We start from the raw sequence: 16,131 nt of genomic DNA, 5'->3' as shown, positions 1-16,131 counted from the left end.
GGCGTGCTCCATCACGCCCAGCTAATTTTTGTATTTTTAGTAAAGATGGGGTTTCACCATGTTGGCCAGGATGGTCTCGATCTCTTGGCCTTGTGATCCGCCCACCTCGGCCTTCCAAAGTGCTGGGATTACAGGTGTGAGCCACTATGCCCGGCCTTTTCTTTTGGACCTAAATAACTAGCTCATTAAATTTAAGGTTAGCTTAAAAAAGATCTCAGCTGTATAAAAGCTGGCTGTTAGACAGAAATAAGTAAGCTGATTTTAAAATTCACATGGATATTAAAAGCACTCAGAACAGCCAAACAATCTTGAAAAAGAAGAACAAACTTGGATGACTTATATGTCTTAATTTCAAAATTTACTACAAAGGAAAAGTAATTAAGACGGTATGGTACTGGCAAAAGGACAGACAAATAGATCAATGGAGTCAATTCAAGAATCCAGAAATAAATCCTTATATTATGGACAACTGAATTTCAACGGGGTGGTGAGAAAATTTAATGGGGAAAGAAGTTTTTTCAACAAATAGTACCGAAATAACTAACAAGCAAAAGAATGAAGTTGTAACCTTTCCTTACACCATACAAAAAGTTAACTCAAATGGATCATACAACCTAAAGGTAAGTATTAATCATCAAGTATTAATGATGCTTCAGGAAGAGTACAGTAAAAGGTAGAGACTAGTTCTGGCATTTTCTGAGAAACCTTCTTGGATCAAATGGCAATTTTTTGTGATCTTAAAAGGCTGAGGACAAGTGAAGATGGTGTAGGGGAGTGGGAGTAGGGATGGAGCTTTAGAAGTGATGGCACCACACAGATTGACCAAGCACCAAAAAGTTTGTCTTTTGTTCAAGAAACAAAAAACAAACCAGAAGAGCAGGGCCAGGAGGAGACGAAGTTGAACTGTTGTGCCCTTTGAAAAGAACTTAGTTTGCATTCTAATGTACACAAATGCAGGTTTAGAAAATAACTATATGTAGAAGACAATGTGAAGGCAGCAGAAACTAGAGGCAAAGAAATTAGATAAAAATCAGTGAAAGTAATTCTTTACCTTCCTCGATCAAGAGGCTAAGGTGGTGTGACACAGGACCAGCAGCTTCTGAGGGTGGCAAATGTTACAGCTGTTCCCCTAGTCCTTCCCAACAACGAATTCTGTATCTGAATACAATACAGAATTAAATCATGAATTAGAGCTGTAACAATACAAGGAGAGAAAATGATCTTGGTGCCTTCCACCAAGACAGAAATACAAGAAGTAAAATAGGTGGTCAGTGGTTGGATAGTTGGTAGAAAGAAAATAAATACAGTCTTGAAAATACGGGTTTAACATTCCTGTAAGTCATCCAAATATACATAAACTGTGAAACTTAAGAGAGGCCAGAGCTAGAGGCACACATTTTGGAGCCATAAAGAGAAGGATGAGAATGCCCAAACAGAACGCATAGGAAATCTACAAGATCAAGCTCAAGGACAGAAAACTTTGAAAAGAAACCAATCCACGGGGCCGAGAAGGAGAAAGTACCACTGAGGAAACCAATAAAGGAGAAACTGGAGAGGACAGTGTTGCAAAAGCCAAGGGAGGGGAGAGCTACAGAGCAAGTATTCAAGGGCATCAAATGCAGCCTAGTGATACCAGCCACATTCAATTAAGCCATTTAATTTTTCTAAAATGTTCTAGATAAATTAAGTAAAGTAACAAATTTGGACAACTGCATCTTATTTGCTAGGTGGCTCTAAAAAATCTTTAGAACTAGTCATAGATACTTTATGTTGCTATACCTTAGAATGAGTATTATTGTCAGAGGCGTTTGAACCAGAGCGACTCCATCTTTGGTGAGGGCTAGGAAAATGAGGCTGGGACTTGCTGGGCTGCATTCCCAGAAAATTAGGCATTCCGAGCCTCTGGGTGTTTCCAGTTAAGGAAACAAATTAATAATGTTTAAAAAACAGATCCAGACTTGGGAGTGTCCAGATATCCCGATTTCTGGAGAACAAAGGCATTCCTAATTTTGCTTTAAAGATAACATTGATTTTTGCAAAATATAGTAATTAAGAAAATTATTCCTTTATGACAAACCCTGTAGCAGAGCACATCTTCCCATGTATACCAGCATTGTACCCAGGGTGGGCGCGTTCCTCCTCTTACTTTCAGGAGTATCCTACTCTGTCTACGGAGTAGCTGTTCTTTCGCCACTTTATGTTCTTAATAAACTTGCCTCTACTTTGCACTATGGACTCGCCCTGAATTCTTTCTTGCGCAAGATCCGAGAACCTTCCCTTCAGGTCTAGATCAGGACCGCTGTCCTGTAACATTACCTTTCTCTTTTTATATATTTATTTTTTTATTCTTTTTTGAGACAGAGTCTTGCTCCGTTGCCTGGCTGGAGAGCAGTGGCGATCTCAGCTCACTGCAAGCTCCGCCTCCCAGGTTCAAGTGATTCTCCTGCCTCAGCCTCCTGAGTAGCTGGGATGACACAGTCGCCCGCCACCACGCCCAGCTAATTTTTGTATTTTTTAATAGAGATGGGATTTCACTGTGTTAGACAGAACATTATCTTTCAAAAGTAAAAGTAAACTTGAACAGCTAAATCTGTCAATCTTTCTTTCATAGCTTCTAGGTTTCCAATCTAGTTTTAAAAGGCCTCAGCTATCCAAAGGTTAAACTATTGGTCTCCTGTATTTTTTCCAGTGTTTACACCTAATTTTTACATTTAGATCTTTAATTCAACAGAGTTTATTTTTCTGTATTGTATGACGGTGAAAGCTAAATTCTTTCCTCTCAGATAAACTGCCTAAAGCATTTTTAAATAAACCACTCTTTTCTCAAATAGACAAAATGTCTTCTTCATTAATAATTTCTCATTCACACTTGGATGTGTTTCTAAACACCATTCTGTTCCTGCCATGTATTTGCCTACTACTTTGCTAATACCCCTTTATACCAAATATAAATTTACAGCAATGTTTCTTTTTTTGTTTTGTTTTCGTTTGTTTGTTTTTTGTTTGTTTTTGTTTTTTGAGACAGAATCTCACTCTTTTGCCCAGGCTGGAGTGCAGTGGTGCAGTCTCGGCTCACTGCAAGCTCCGCCTCCCGGGTTCACGCCATTCTCCTGTCTCAGCCTCCCGAATAGCTGGGACTACAGGCGCCTGCCACTGCGCCCGGCTAATTTTGTTTTTGTATTTTTAGTAGAGACAGGGTTTCACTGTGTTAGCCAGGATGGTCTCGATCTCCTACCTCGTGATCCGCCCACCTCGGCCTCCCAAAGTGCAATGTTTCTTAAATGTGGCCCATGGACCAATCATACCAGAATTACCTTGGAGGTCATTTAAAATGAAGATTCCTCAGATATGCCTCCCTATGTTCCTTACTGCCCCAATACCTAAAAATTGAAAACTCCTGTGGCAGATTCATTTTTAAATTGCAACCATGCAGGTTTTTGTAGACTAATACTTGAGAGCTACTGCTTTAAATATCTGGTAAGACCTTCACTACCCACGTTTTTCAAAATTCTCATTGATTCTTATAGATTTATTCTCCTATAAAACCCAGAGGATTTAACATTTCTGTATGACAAAACACAACCTTAAAAGAATCAAAAGGAAAACAAGTGTCCAGGAAAAAATGGTGACAAAATATACAAAGAGCGCCTATAAATTAAAAGTCAAGCAACACAAGGAAAATGGGCAGAGAGTATGAATAGGGAAGCCAAAAAAGAGGAAATAAAAGAGGAAGCCTGGGAGTTAAATACTGGATTTGATCATGTGAAGGTCTCCACTGACCTTAAACTTGAAAAGAGCTTAAGTGTTAAGGACCAAAGCTCAACTGAAGAGGGTTCAAGAAAGGGCAGAAAGACAGTAAGTAGAAAGAGCTCTAAAGAACAAAGTAATGGTAACAGGCCAGGACAAAAGAGGTTCTTTTGTTTTAAACATAAATAGTAGAGCTTGTCTGCAGACTGATGGCTATGAACCAGCAGAGGAAAGTATTATGCAGAAGAGAGCCACACCCTGGAAGAGGAGAGAGGGTGGGAGAAACAGGGACACAGATGTGCGGGAATAGGAGCTTGTAGAAGATTTTCTTCTGGGTGCTTCTATTTTCTCAGAGTAATAAGAAGCAAAATCATTGGATGGGAGGGAGACAGAAAGGAAGGTATTAGAAAATTGAGGAGAAAGTATAAACTAGTCATCTAGGAGAGTGGGAGAATGAATGGTCATGGAAAAGGAATAGCAAAGGCAGGCTGGAGTATGAAATAATAAGACCACAGTGTTAGAAGGATATTGAAATCACTAAGAATCACGACAGAGTAGTGTCAGGGTCACAGGAAGACATATTTACAGATTTGGGGATGAGTAGTTAACTGCAACTAGTAGTAATACAGTCTGAAGATAAAACTTGGACACACACACACATACACACACCTGGGAGACACGGCAGTACTGTTTCAGTGGCAAAAAAACAAAAATAGAAAATGATCTAAAGATTCATTAATCAAAGAATGCCTGAAAAACATATATACCCATTGAACAGACTATTATGCAGCCATTAAAAGTAAGCTACATGTACATGCATTGACCTAGAAGAACTTCTATGATACCTTGCCAACTGAGAAGAATGTACACACGGGCATGCCTGGCTTCATGCCTGACTATAGAAAAAGATATAGGCAAGTCAAGGTTTTTAAGAAATTATCCCTAAATATTTAAATGCAGGTCTAAGTCCATTAATCTTTCACCATGAAGAATTTAACAACTCCAAACTTCACTAAATTCTCACAACTGCTAATTAAAATAACAAGATGAATTAAGTTTAACAGCATTAAAAGAAAATGACCTATTACTACTTATACAATAAAGATAAGCAAATAAAATCTTGAAATATAAAATTGTGTGATAAATAGCTAGGTTCAAACACTTGAAATGTGTTTTTAAAATGTTCTATGCAAATGGTCAGATGCATTACATCAAAGAGTTATTTACATCTTATGTTTTAATTAGCAATTGTTTTAAATCATAATGATCAAGCACAAGGAAGATCTCTTCTTTGTACGACCTCTATTATTTGAGAGGAAGAACACAGGTGACTTGGAAAGAGTGGAGGAAAAGGAGACCAGACAGGATTTTGTGTCATTCAGATCTCGTGTTATGAAACAAATGTAAGTAAAGTAATGGAGCTTAACCATCAGCCAGGAAATCACTTTCAGATGATATACTTCCAAAACGTATGAAGTGGATGTTAAAATAAAATTTTATGTTAAAAATTGCTATTAAAGAATATTATTAATATCATAGTCAAATGCCCTGTAACAACTCCCAATTTTTCAAAACAAAAATTGCTACAAATGGTCATATGAAAGCCTCCTGCCAGGAGCGGTAGCTCATGACTGTAGTCCCAGCTACAAAGGAGGCTGAGGTGGGAGGATCTCTCCAGCCCAGAGGTTGAGGTTGTGGTGTGCTGTGATCACACCAAAGCACTCCAGCCTGAGCAACAGAGCAAGACTTTGTGAAAAGACAAAGTCAGAAAGAAAGAAACCCTGTGAGAAAAAAACAACCCTGTGAGGTGAGAAGAGGCAGAGGAGGGATGGGGAGAGGAGGGAAGAAGGAGAGGGAAAGGAGGTGGAAATGGGGGGAAGGGAGAGGAGAGAAAAGAATAGAAGAGAGAAGGAAGAAAAAGAGAAAAGAGAGAAGGAAGAAAAGCTTCCATCAGAGATGACGTGTTTTCCTAAGAGAAAAACAGGAAAAAAGTTGGTTGCCACAGGGATCACTTTCAGACTAATGTATCAAATGGTTCTACCTGCTTAGATCTGGGGTTTCAAGAATCTCTTAGGCACAAGAGAGATACAACATGGTACCTCAACCCAAAATTGGCAGACCTGTGAAATTAACCTCCACAAAACTCACGGACTGAACAAAGAAAACAGGAGTCACTCTCAGAATCTAAGACATGTACAATGTCTACAGGAGGCAAGAAGTCAACAATGGTATTATATTCACACCCTACTAATAGAGCAAGCAGACATTTTATGCCCCTCACATCCACCACCATCATGAAAAGGAACCTGAAAACTCAACTTGCAGAGCAGGCAGAGAGCCCCAACATTTAGAAATGCTCCCACAAAGTCAAAGGCAGCAGAGGATGAGGACGGGGGGAACAGAGGACAGAAAAGGAGAAAATACTGCAGACGGTGCATTTTGATATGCCACAATTTACTTCTCAGTTAGTCCTGCCCACCACTCAATCTGATTTCATCCTCTGTATTTTTCTTTCAGCCTACTACACTCAGGCACCAATACCATACAACTGTTCATATCTGCAAATAACAATAATAATAATGTGGCTTAGCATTTTATCTCTAATGAAGTATAAATGAGTGGCTTGCACAATGCTGGATACCAAGGAATCCGTATTTGCTAGTATGAAATGTGGCTGGAATTTTTCACCAAGCTTGCAATAAATGGGAAACAATTCTGAGTGCAGGCAAACAAGCACAGTGAAGGGAACTTCTTATATTATCTCATTTAATTCTCACAAAACCCAATTTCAAATAGATTGTACCCAAAGGCACTTACAGCTAGCAGGTAAGGTAGGATATTAACCTACATGTCTCTCCAAGGCATGTCCAAACTTTTTAATGCCCCCACACTCTCTTAATAAACTCTATGGTTAATACCTTATTGTTGGGGAGGAAAAAGTACCCTTTAATACACTACTTTTGAGACTCTCCTTTCCACAAAAGTTAGGTGACAGTCATACACACTCTACAGAGACTGTAAGAGTCCCAGATGAATGACGCAAATCATGTGTTATGAAATAGGAAACCAGGGTCAAGAAGGGCAGAAAGAACTATTTCCTACCCAGAATTAATCTCTCAGAGTTATAATGGAAAGTGCAACCACAGACTATTATTTACTATCAGGAAAGAGTTTCTTTTTAGAGGGGCACCCTGGTTCTCACAAACATGTTTGCTTCTCAGGCATCCAAAGCTAAACACATAATAAAAATACATACCTAGTTCAAGAGAATGGTTTTAAAACATTTACTTACTATATATCCTGCTGCCTCCCTCCCCAAAAAAGCAGACCTAAAAGTAAGAAAGTTGTTTTAAATTCTTACAAATACTAACAACACACAGACTAACTTATTATGTGTAATACAGTGGTTCTTATGTATTTAGTAAAGACAAAGGATTTTTCCTCTCCAAATCCTCAAATACTAACACAATCTTTCAACAACTTCAAAGATTTCAACTATGACCACATAGTTGCAATGTATGACATCGCAATGACTACAGGGCTGAAATCGAGATCATTAATCCATGCAAGAACTTCCTTAATACAAAAATAAAATTGTCAAAAAGATTCTGGACAGGAAATCAATTAAAAACATTATTAGAAGGTTTAGTCATATTACTATCTGGATTAGATAAAGTTCCACTTTACAACTAGGAAGTTTTATGAGGAAATAATAATTTGGTATTTTATTTTTAAGAAAACTATTAAGCCTATATTTATTTTAACCTCAGAAAATGAAATGTTGGCATTAAAGATATACATTGGAAAGGAGGGAGGGAGGAACATTTATTATAGCAAGTCTTTCCCATTAATATATCTAAATGAAAAAGCAGTTTAACAAAGCCAATTTTTTTAAGTTTCAGTTATCCAGTGTAATTTTAAAACTGTTTCAGTCCTATTAGTATGACAGCGGAAATAACAGTAGGACTCTTGAGTACTCTCCTTGAACTATAAATACAGTCCCCTCAATTTCCCCAAAACTGATCAAGACCCATTATTTCTTTAAAAAACAGCTTTTATCCCTCTTCTAGATAAAAATCAATAGGAAACAGAAATCAGGCAAGGTAATATATATCTTTTTCAGTTAGATACACAACACGGATTTTAAATACATATACACACATGCATATGTGCATAAACACATACACTGGACTAGACTGAGCTCTGCTGCCAATTACTAAGAGATCTTGAGCAGGTCACTAAATATTAATTTGCTCACCATTAATATTGATGCAGTTCAACTAGATCGATTTTAAGACTATATTCTACTGATGCCTAGAGTTCCCAAAATTAAGACAATACTGAATAGGATTCTTTACTCTTTTAGTACTACTCCTTATTTATTCCAATCATTTCCTACAAAATGATTAATGAGAAAGCCAGCTATATAAGTATTTCAGGAGAACATGAACTATTAGATTACTTAATGACATCAACCTGGCTAATGAATATTTGAGGATCTTCATAATTCCAACTCAATCCAGCTACGTACCACATTTGGCATTACATGAACCTGTACTAAGGAGAATGAACAGACAGCCTAATTTTTAAGTGAAGGTTGTGTTAGCTGAAGTAACAAATTCACTTTTAAATACACCTCTTTTCAGCCAGGTACAATGGCTCACGCCTGTAATCCCAACACTTTGGGAGGCTGAAGTGGGCAGATCACTTGAGGCCAGGAGTTCAAGGTCAGCCTGGCCAACATGGAGAAACCCCGTCTCTACTAAAAAATATAAAAATTAGCCAGGTGTGGTGGTACGCACCTGTAATCCCAGCTACTTGGGAGGCTGAGGCACGAGAATCACCAGAGTCTGGGAGGCAGAGGTTGCAGTGAGCCAAGATCACGCCACTGCACCTCAGCCTGGGCCATAAACCAAGACTCTGTCTCAAAAACAAACAAACAAATAAACAAACAAATCTACCTACCTCTCTTTCCCCCAGGGTGAAATAAAAAATAAAATTAAAGAAAATTCAAAGGCCAGAGGAAAAATATAACAGTTCCAAACATATAAAAAAAGTTAGCAAAAGTAAATATAATGAACGAAGTATGCATATTTGAGAGAAGACAGCTCTTCTGGTTATGTTTAACCTTTGAGAATGTAAAAGAATTAAAGTTTCTGAAGATTTTCAAGATGATTTTAAAATGCTTATTCTATTTATAAGAGCTACAATAGCTTAAAATAATTTTGCAAGCTAACTCTACCCAGAATATATTTTCTTTAATTTCAACAATTTATATATCATTCAGTAAGATTACTTAGATGTTTCCTTTTCTCTTCCTCCATTCCCCTTCCCACCCCTAAAAGTCCAGTTTCTTATCTGTAGTTTGCATGGACCAGCTAAAAAAACAAAGTTAAGAAAAGGCAAATAACATATAATTAGAACTTATAAGTACGTTGTGGAAATATAAAGAATAAATAACCTGCATCACAATTAACATATTGCCTTCATTTGTACTATGTAAAGGTTAAGTAGCTAAAAATGAGGTTTAAACATCCAATTATACTTCCTTTAGTCAATAGTCTTGTGTTGTATTCAAATATTACTCGCTTTTTTATCTTTAAATTCTTTACAACATATTTTCTTCTTCCTACAAATTCCCAATTATTTTACCACTAAGAAAAGCTATTCCTGAACAACACATTTCAAAATCAAAGCTAGTAAGATCACCAGTTGTCTTCCCTCTCACCTCCATTCTCTGCTGTGTCGTTCCCTGGCCTCTGCAGCTTTTCTGCAAGTGCTCAAAAACCAGATTACACTTAAAAAACAGAAGACACAGAAAAAAGGAATCCACCTTAAGTAGCTATGAGAAATATCTGGCCCAGCTCTTAAAAAACATTTTCCTCTGAAACCAAGGGAGGAGCAAACTTGCTGCTGTCTCCGTCTCCTTCCATACTTCTCATCTAGGTCACTTTCACATACAAATCCAAATTTGCTTAGCTACATCTCTTAAGAAGTTTAAAATGCTTCAATCCGACAATCGCACAAAGGACATGTACAAATGTGAATTAACTTCCATTTTTACATTATCTCTTAAATCATGGGACTTCTGAATATAAGCAATTCCCAAACATGAAAAGGCTGAGTTCTAAGTTTCGGGATTCAAGACACTGGGTTTCCCAAGTAGTTCATGACATTCCCTTTACTTCATCGCACAGTGAACCTATATAACATGATTACGAGTCTTATTTCTCTTTTTAGGCAAAATTATGACAAAGTTATCTTTGTCACTGTACCATAGTACTTCTTCCCTGTGCACCGCCCTCCCACATCAGTTTCTGACGGCCTTTTCCCTCCTCAAATATCCTAAGTACCCTACTGAGCACACGTAAATGCACTGAAGCTCCAAAACCACTTCTTCACCTACCCAAACCTAGCTGATCCTCAACAGTAATTACAGTCATTTCTACAAATGTCTTCCTATATAAAATCTATCATTTAATATGCCATAATTATCTTTGCAATTTCAATTTTATTGTAAATCTACTAAACTCTCTTGATGCATTCTTAGCTAAGAATTCAAAGTTTGGAGTTCCCATAATCCATTAACTACTAAAAGAAATTTGTAGAAGGTACTGTGTTACAATGGGTTTACTTAGTTACTTCTAAAGCACTCTTAATTTGATCACGTATATCCCTCAAAGAGACGTAGGCACAGACATGTCTAAAACAAAGTGAGGCGTACTATTAAAGTGGACAACGTATATTCCTTTTTCCATCACACCTACTTCATTAAAAGATGGCAATCTTGGATATGCAAACAAAACGTCTGGAAAGATACACTCTGAAAATAAGGGATAATCCCTAGCAAAAGAACCAGGGTAACATAGGAGTTTCCTGTTTACTTAGATGCTCCTACATTGCTTACAGTTTTTAATAATAAACATATTACTTGTGTGATTTCCTTTTAAAATCAGTTAAAAATGTTAAGATTAATAAATTCAACTGATGTGAAAAAAGACTTCGAAATGAGATTCTGAAAAGGAGGATGTCAACTATCATGATTCTAATGGATAAAATGCTTACTGCCTTTATGTCATCAAAGCACTTTACCAACATAGACTATTCCCTATAGCAGTCCTACTCAATTTTATTCTCATTTCACAGAATGCTAAAAACCTTCGTCCTTAAATTTTTGCCCTAAAATTTCATAAACTCTAATTCACTTCAGATGACACAGAATAAAATTATGCTATAGTTCTTATGCCCTATGACAACTGTAATAACCATGCACAACCTTCTATGGGTTGACAAAAAGCCCTTGAAACTACAATCTCTACTAAAATGTCCAGTTAGAAATTTACAGTAACATTCATACAAATTTTAAATGACCATCACATATTAAAATGGTCTAATTCATGCTAAACTATCCAAAATAAAGAGGCCACTGAGTTCAAATCCCTTGCAGATACTTAGTGAAATTCAAGTTAAGGAAAGGAAGGTAGACAATATTGCTCAATGACATGGTTTAACGTCCCAATTGATTTATACGGAATTAAAGTAAGTATAAAACTATCTTCTATAAACTTTCATAATTCTATAATCATAAAATGAGAATTACAATTTTTTTGGTCAGTTTAGCCATAATTGGTTTTAATTTAATATTTATTTTATAACAAAAGAAATCTATTGTAATAAAAAATTAAATATTTTACCAGTTGACAATGGTAGGAGGTACTAGGTGCTTTGAAGATATGTGCCCTTGTGTCAAAACCTGTCAAAACAAACATAAAAAAGACAAGCATTACTACTCATAGTCTAGTTAATCAGAGCCGAATGCCAACTTTTTCCTGGAAGTATTTTACTTCTAAACCTCACATGAAAAGTTTCTGGTGAGTTGTACTGGAAACGCCAATCTATCACACTAGCAAACAAAATTTTTATCATGTAACCTTTCTTCAAAAACATATAGTACACACACTACACACCAGTAAGAATGCCCAAAACCCAAAACACTAACACCACCCAATGCTTGCAAGGATGTGGAGCAACTCTCATTCATTGCTGGCGGGAATGCAAAATGGTACAGCCACTATGGAAGTTTGACAGTGTCATATAAAACTAAACATACTCCAAATATATGATCCAGCAACCACAGTGCTTGGTATTTACCCAAAAGAGTTGAAAACATGTCTACAAAAACACCTGTACATGAATGTCCATAGCAGTTTCATTCATAATTGCCAAAAGCTAGAAGCAATCAACATATCCTTCAACGAAGTAATGGATAATATAAACTGTGGTACATCCAGACAATGGAAAATGAGTCAGTATTGAAAAGAAATGAGCCATCAAGCCATGACAAGACATGAAGGAAACTTAAATGCATATTACAAAGTGAAAGAAGACAGTCTGAAAATGCTATGTACTGTATGATTCCAACTATATGACATTCTGGAAAACGCAAAGCTATGGAGATGGTAAAAGGATCCATGGTTGCCAGAGGTTAGGGCACAGAGGGGGATGAATAGGCAGAGCACAAAAGGACTTTTAGGGCAGTAAAGCTATTCTGTATGTATTATAAGAGTAGATACACGTCATCATGTATTTGTTAAAACCTACGGAAGGTACAATACTAAGAGTGAACCCTAATGTAAACTATGGACTTTGGTTGATAATGATGTGTCAGTGTAGGTTCATCAGTTATAACCAATGTAGCACTCTGGGGAGGTAGGGGGATGTTGATAAAGAGGGAGGCTATGCCTGTGTAGGGGAAGGGGTATATGAGAAATCTCTGCACCTTCCTCTCAATTTTGCTGTACACCTAAAACTGCTCTAAAAAATAAACTCTATTATAAAAAATAAGGTATTTCCAAAACTCAAAAAGTATACTATAAAGGCTGAGTTCATTTACTCATGATAATGATAAAGAATAAGTATTAAGATGTATACGTGGTGATATTAACACATTGTTTTTTAAAAATTTTCAAATTTTTCCTATGATTTTCTCTATCACCTGTGAAGCAAATAGGTTAGCAGTCATTATATAGTTATTTTTAAGAATATATTAACAAGTAGAGCTAAACGCTAAGTTTTTTTGAATCACTTAATTCAACATACCACTGCTTCATTAACTTTTAATTCATTATTAATTTTTGTAAAAACGGACAGACCTTGCAGCTATAAAAAAGAATGAGTTCATGTCCTTCGCAGGGACATGGATGAAGCTGGAAGCCACCATTCTCAGCCAACTAACACAGGAACAGAAAAGAAACACCACAAGTTCTCTCACTCGTAAGTGGCAGTTGAAGAATGAGAACACATGGATATAGGGAGGGGAACGTCATACACTTGGGCCTGTAGGTGGGTGGGGTAAGGGGAGGGAAAACTTTAGGACAAATACCTAATGCATGCGGGGCTTAAAACTTAGATGATGGGTTGAAAGGTGCAGCAAACCAACATGCCACGTGTATACCTATGTATACATGTAAACCTGCATGTTCTGCACATGTATCCCAGAACTTAAAGTAAAATAATAAATAATTTTTTTTTTTTTTAAAGTCAGGCATTGGTGGCTCACGCCTGTAATCTCAGCACTTTGGGAGGCTGACACGGGTGGATCACCTGAGGTCAGGAGTTCAAGACCAGCCTGACCAACAAGATGAAACCCCATCTCCACTAAAATTACAAAAATTAGCCAGGTGTGGGGGCATGCACATATAGTCCCAGCTACTCTGGAGGCTGAGGCAAGAGAATCACTTGAACCCAGGAGGCAGAGGTTGCACTGAGCTGAGATCATGCCACTGCACTCCAGCCTGGGTGACAGAGCAAGACTCTGTCTCAAAAAAAGACAGACCTTAAACTCAGATACTACTGGGTTCAAAATCCCTGCTGTTTCTTATTAGCTATGACTCCAGACAAGGTCATGCATCTATTCATCCAGGGGGAAATAACTTAGAAATCTTCTTGTTATTAATAATTTCTTGTGCCAGTTTCCTCACATGTAAAAGCGAACAGTGCTATATATAAATAATTCATATCCATATTTGTAGAATTTCTATAAATAAAAAAGAGCAACAGGAGAAAGCAGGCTATGTATATTAACAGAAAATTCCACATTGTTTATTACTTATTAAAAATGGTTAACCTCATTAATTATCAAGGAAATACAAATTAAAACAGTATCATTTCCTACATTAAAATTTTTTTAATGAAAAAAATTCACAAGCGTTGGCAAGGATATGGCAAACAAGACAGATCTTAGCACTCTTAGGGAAGTACAGCCAGTTAAGAGAGCAATTTGGCAGCATCTAGCAAAACCTGAAAATGTAGACTCCTATGACCCAGCAATCCCTTTTGAGAAATATGCCCTAGGGAAACTTGTGTGCCATGCTTACTTTACCCTGCTTTATTAAATGGCCCAAGGTGACAGGTCCTACTAGGTATGTAATTGGCCCTCAATAAATGTTAAAACACTCTCTCTCTCCCCTCTCCCCTCTTCGGTCTCCCTCTCCCCTCTCCCTCTCCCTCTCCACTCCTCGGTCTCCCTCTCCTACTTTTTTCGGTCTCCCTCTGTTGCCGAAGCTGGACTGTGCTGCCGTGATCTCAGCTCGCTGCAACCTCCCTGCCTCGGGCTCCTGTGAGTGCCTGGGATTGAAGGCGCGCGCCGCCACGCCTGACTGGTTTTTGTACTTTTGGTGGAGACGGGGTTTCGCCGTGTTGACCCGGCTGGTCTCCAGCTCCTGGCCTCGAGTGATCTGCCCGCCTCGGCCTCCCGAGGTGCTGGGATTGCAGATGGAGTCTCCCTCACTCAATGCTCAATGTTGCCCAGGCTGGAGTGCAGTGGCGTGATCCCGGCTCGCTACAACCTCCACTTCCCAGCCGCCTGCCTTGGCCTCCCAAAGTGCTAAGATTACAGCCTCTGCCCAGCCGCCACCCCGTCTAGGAAGTGAGGAGCGTCTCTGCCCGGCCACCCATCGTCTGGGATGTGAGAAGCGCCTCTGCCTGGCCGCCCCGTCTGGGAGGTGACGAACGCCTCTGCCCGGCTGCCACCCCATCTGGGAGGAAGTGAGGAGCGCCTCTGCCCGGCCACCCCGTCTGGGAGGTGAGGAGCGCCTCTGCCCGGCCGCCCCATCCGGGAGGGAAGCGAGGAGCACCTCTGCCCGGCCATCCAACGTCTGGGAAGTGAGGAGCGCCTCCGCCCGGCCGCCCCATCCGGGAGGGAAGCGAGGAGCACCTCTGCCCGGCCACCCCGTCTGGGAGGTGAGGAGCGCCTCTGCCTGGCCGCCACCCCGTCTGGGAGGAATTGAGGAGCGCCTTTGCCTGGCCGCCCAATCTGGGAAGTGAGGAGCACCTCTACCTGGCCGCCCCGTCTGGGAAGCGAGGAGCGCCCCTGCCCGGCTGCCCCATCTGGGAGGTGAGGAGCGCCTCTGCCCGGCCGCCACCCCGTCTGGGAGGAAGTGAGGAGCGCCTCTGCCTGGCTGCCCCCTCTGGGAAGTGAGGAGCGCCTCTGCCTGGCTGCCCCTCCTGGGAAGTGAGGAGCGCCTCTGCCTGGCCGCCCCGTCTGGGAGGTGAGGAGCACCTCTGCCCGGCCGCCCCATCCGGGAGGGAAGCGAGGAGCACCTCTGCCTGGCCGCCCCGTCTGGGAGGTGAGGTGCGCCTCTGCCCGGCCACCACCCCGTCTGGGAGAAAGTGAGGAGCGCCTCTGCCTGGCTGCCCCGTCTGGGAAGTGAGGAGCACCTCTTCCCGGCTGCCCCTTCTGGGAAGTGAGGAGCGCCTCTGCCCAGCCGCCCCGTCTGGGAAGTGAGGAGCGCCTCTGCCCGGGCGCCGTGTCTGGGAGGTGAGGAGCGTCTCTGCCCGGCCGCCCCGTCTGGGAAGTGAGGAGCGCCTCTGCCCGGCCGCCCCGTCTGGGAAGTGAGGAGCGCCTCTGCCCGGCCGCCCCGTCTGGGAAGTGAGGAGCGCCTCTGCCCGGCCGCCCCGTCTGGGAAGTGAGGAGCGCCTCTGCCCGGCCGCCCCGTCTGGGAAGTGAGGAGCGCCTCCGCCCGGCCGCCCCATCTGGGAGGAGAAATTCTTCTGCCTTGAGATGCTGTTGATCTATGGCCTTGCCCCCAGCCCCCTGCTCTCTGAAACATGTGCTGTGTCAACTCAGGGTTAAATGGATTAAGGGCGGTGCAAGATGTGCTTTGTTAAACAGATGCTTGAAGGCAGCATGCTCTTTAAGAGTCATCACCACTCCCTAATCTCAAGTACCTAGGGACACAAACACTTCGGAAGGCCGCAGGGACCTCTGCCTAGGAAAACCAGAGACCTTTGTTCATGTGTTTATCTGCTGACCTTCTCTCCACTATTATCCTATGACCCTGCCACATCCCCCTCTCTGAGAAACACCCAAGAATGATCAATAAA

At 40.4% G+C, this 16,131-nt stretch overlaps 1 protein-coding gene across 6 annotated transcripts in view; it reads right to left on the bottom strand.

Moving 5' to 3' along the window:
* The window catches only part of ACSL3 (acyl-CoA synthetase long chain family member 3), an 80,275-nt gene that overhangs the window by 39,747 nt on the left and 24,397 nt on the right, over positions 1 to 16,131 (bottom strand). The window contains exons 2-4 of one of the 6 annotated variants that reach the window (XM_009238161.4): positions 11,442 to 11,500; positions 7,040 to 7,076; positions 1,052 to 1,158 (exon numbers count right to left, since the gene is read on the bottom strand). The exons of 1 other annotated variant lie outside the window; for it this stretch is intronic. The gene's annotated coding sequence lies outside the window, so the exon portion shown is untranslated. 6 annotated transcript variants of the gene reach the window in all.

Source organism: Pongo abelii, chromosome 11, assembly GCF_028885655.2.
Source record: "Pongo abelii isolate AG06213 chromosome 11, NHGRI_mPonAbe1-v2.0_pri, whole genome shotgun sequence".
NCBI classification, from domain to species: domain Eukaryota; kingdom Metazoa; phylum Chordata; class Mammalia; order Primates; family Hominidae; genus Pongo; species Pongo abelii.
Note: the sequence above shows the minus strand (reverse complement) of the source record. Positions and strands in the feature narration are given on the sequence as shown.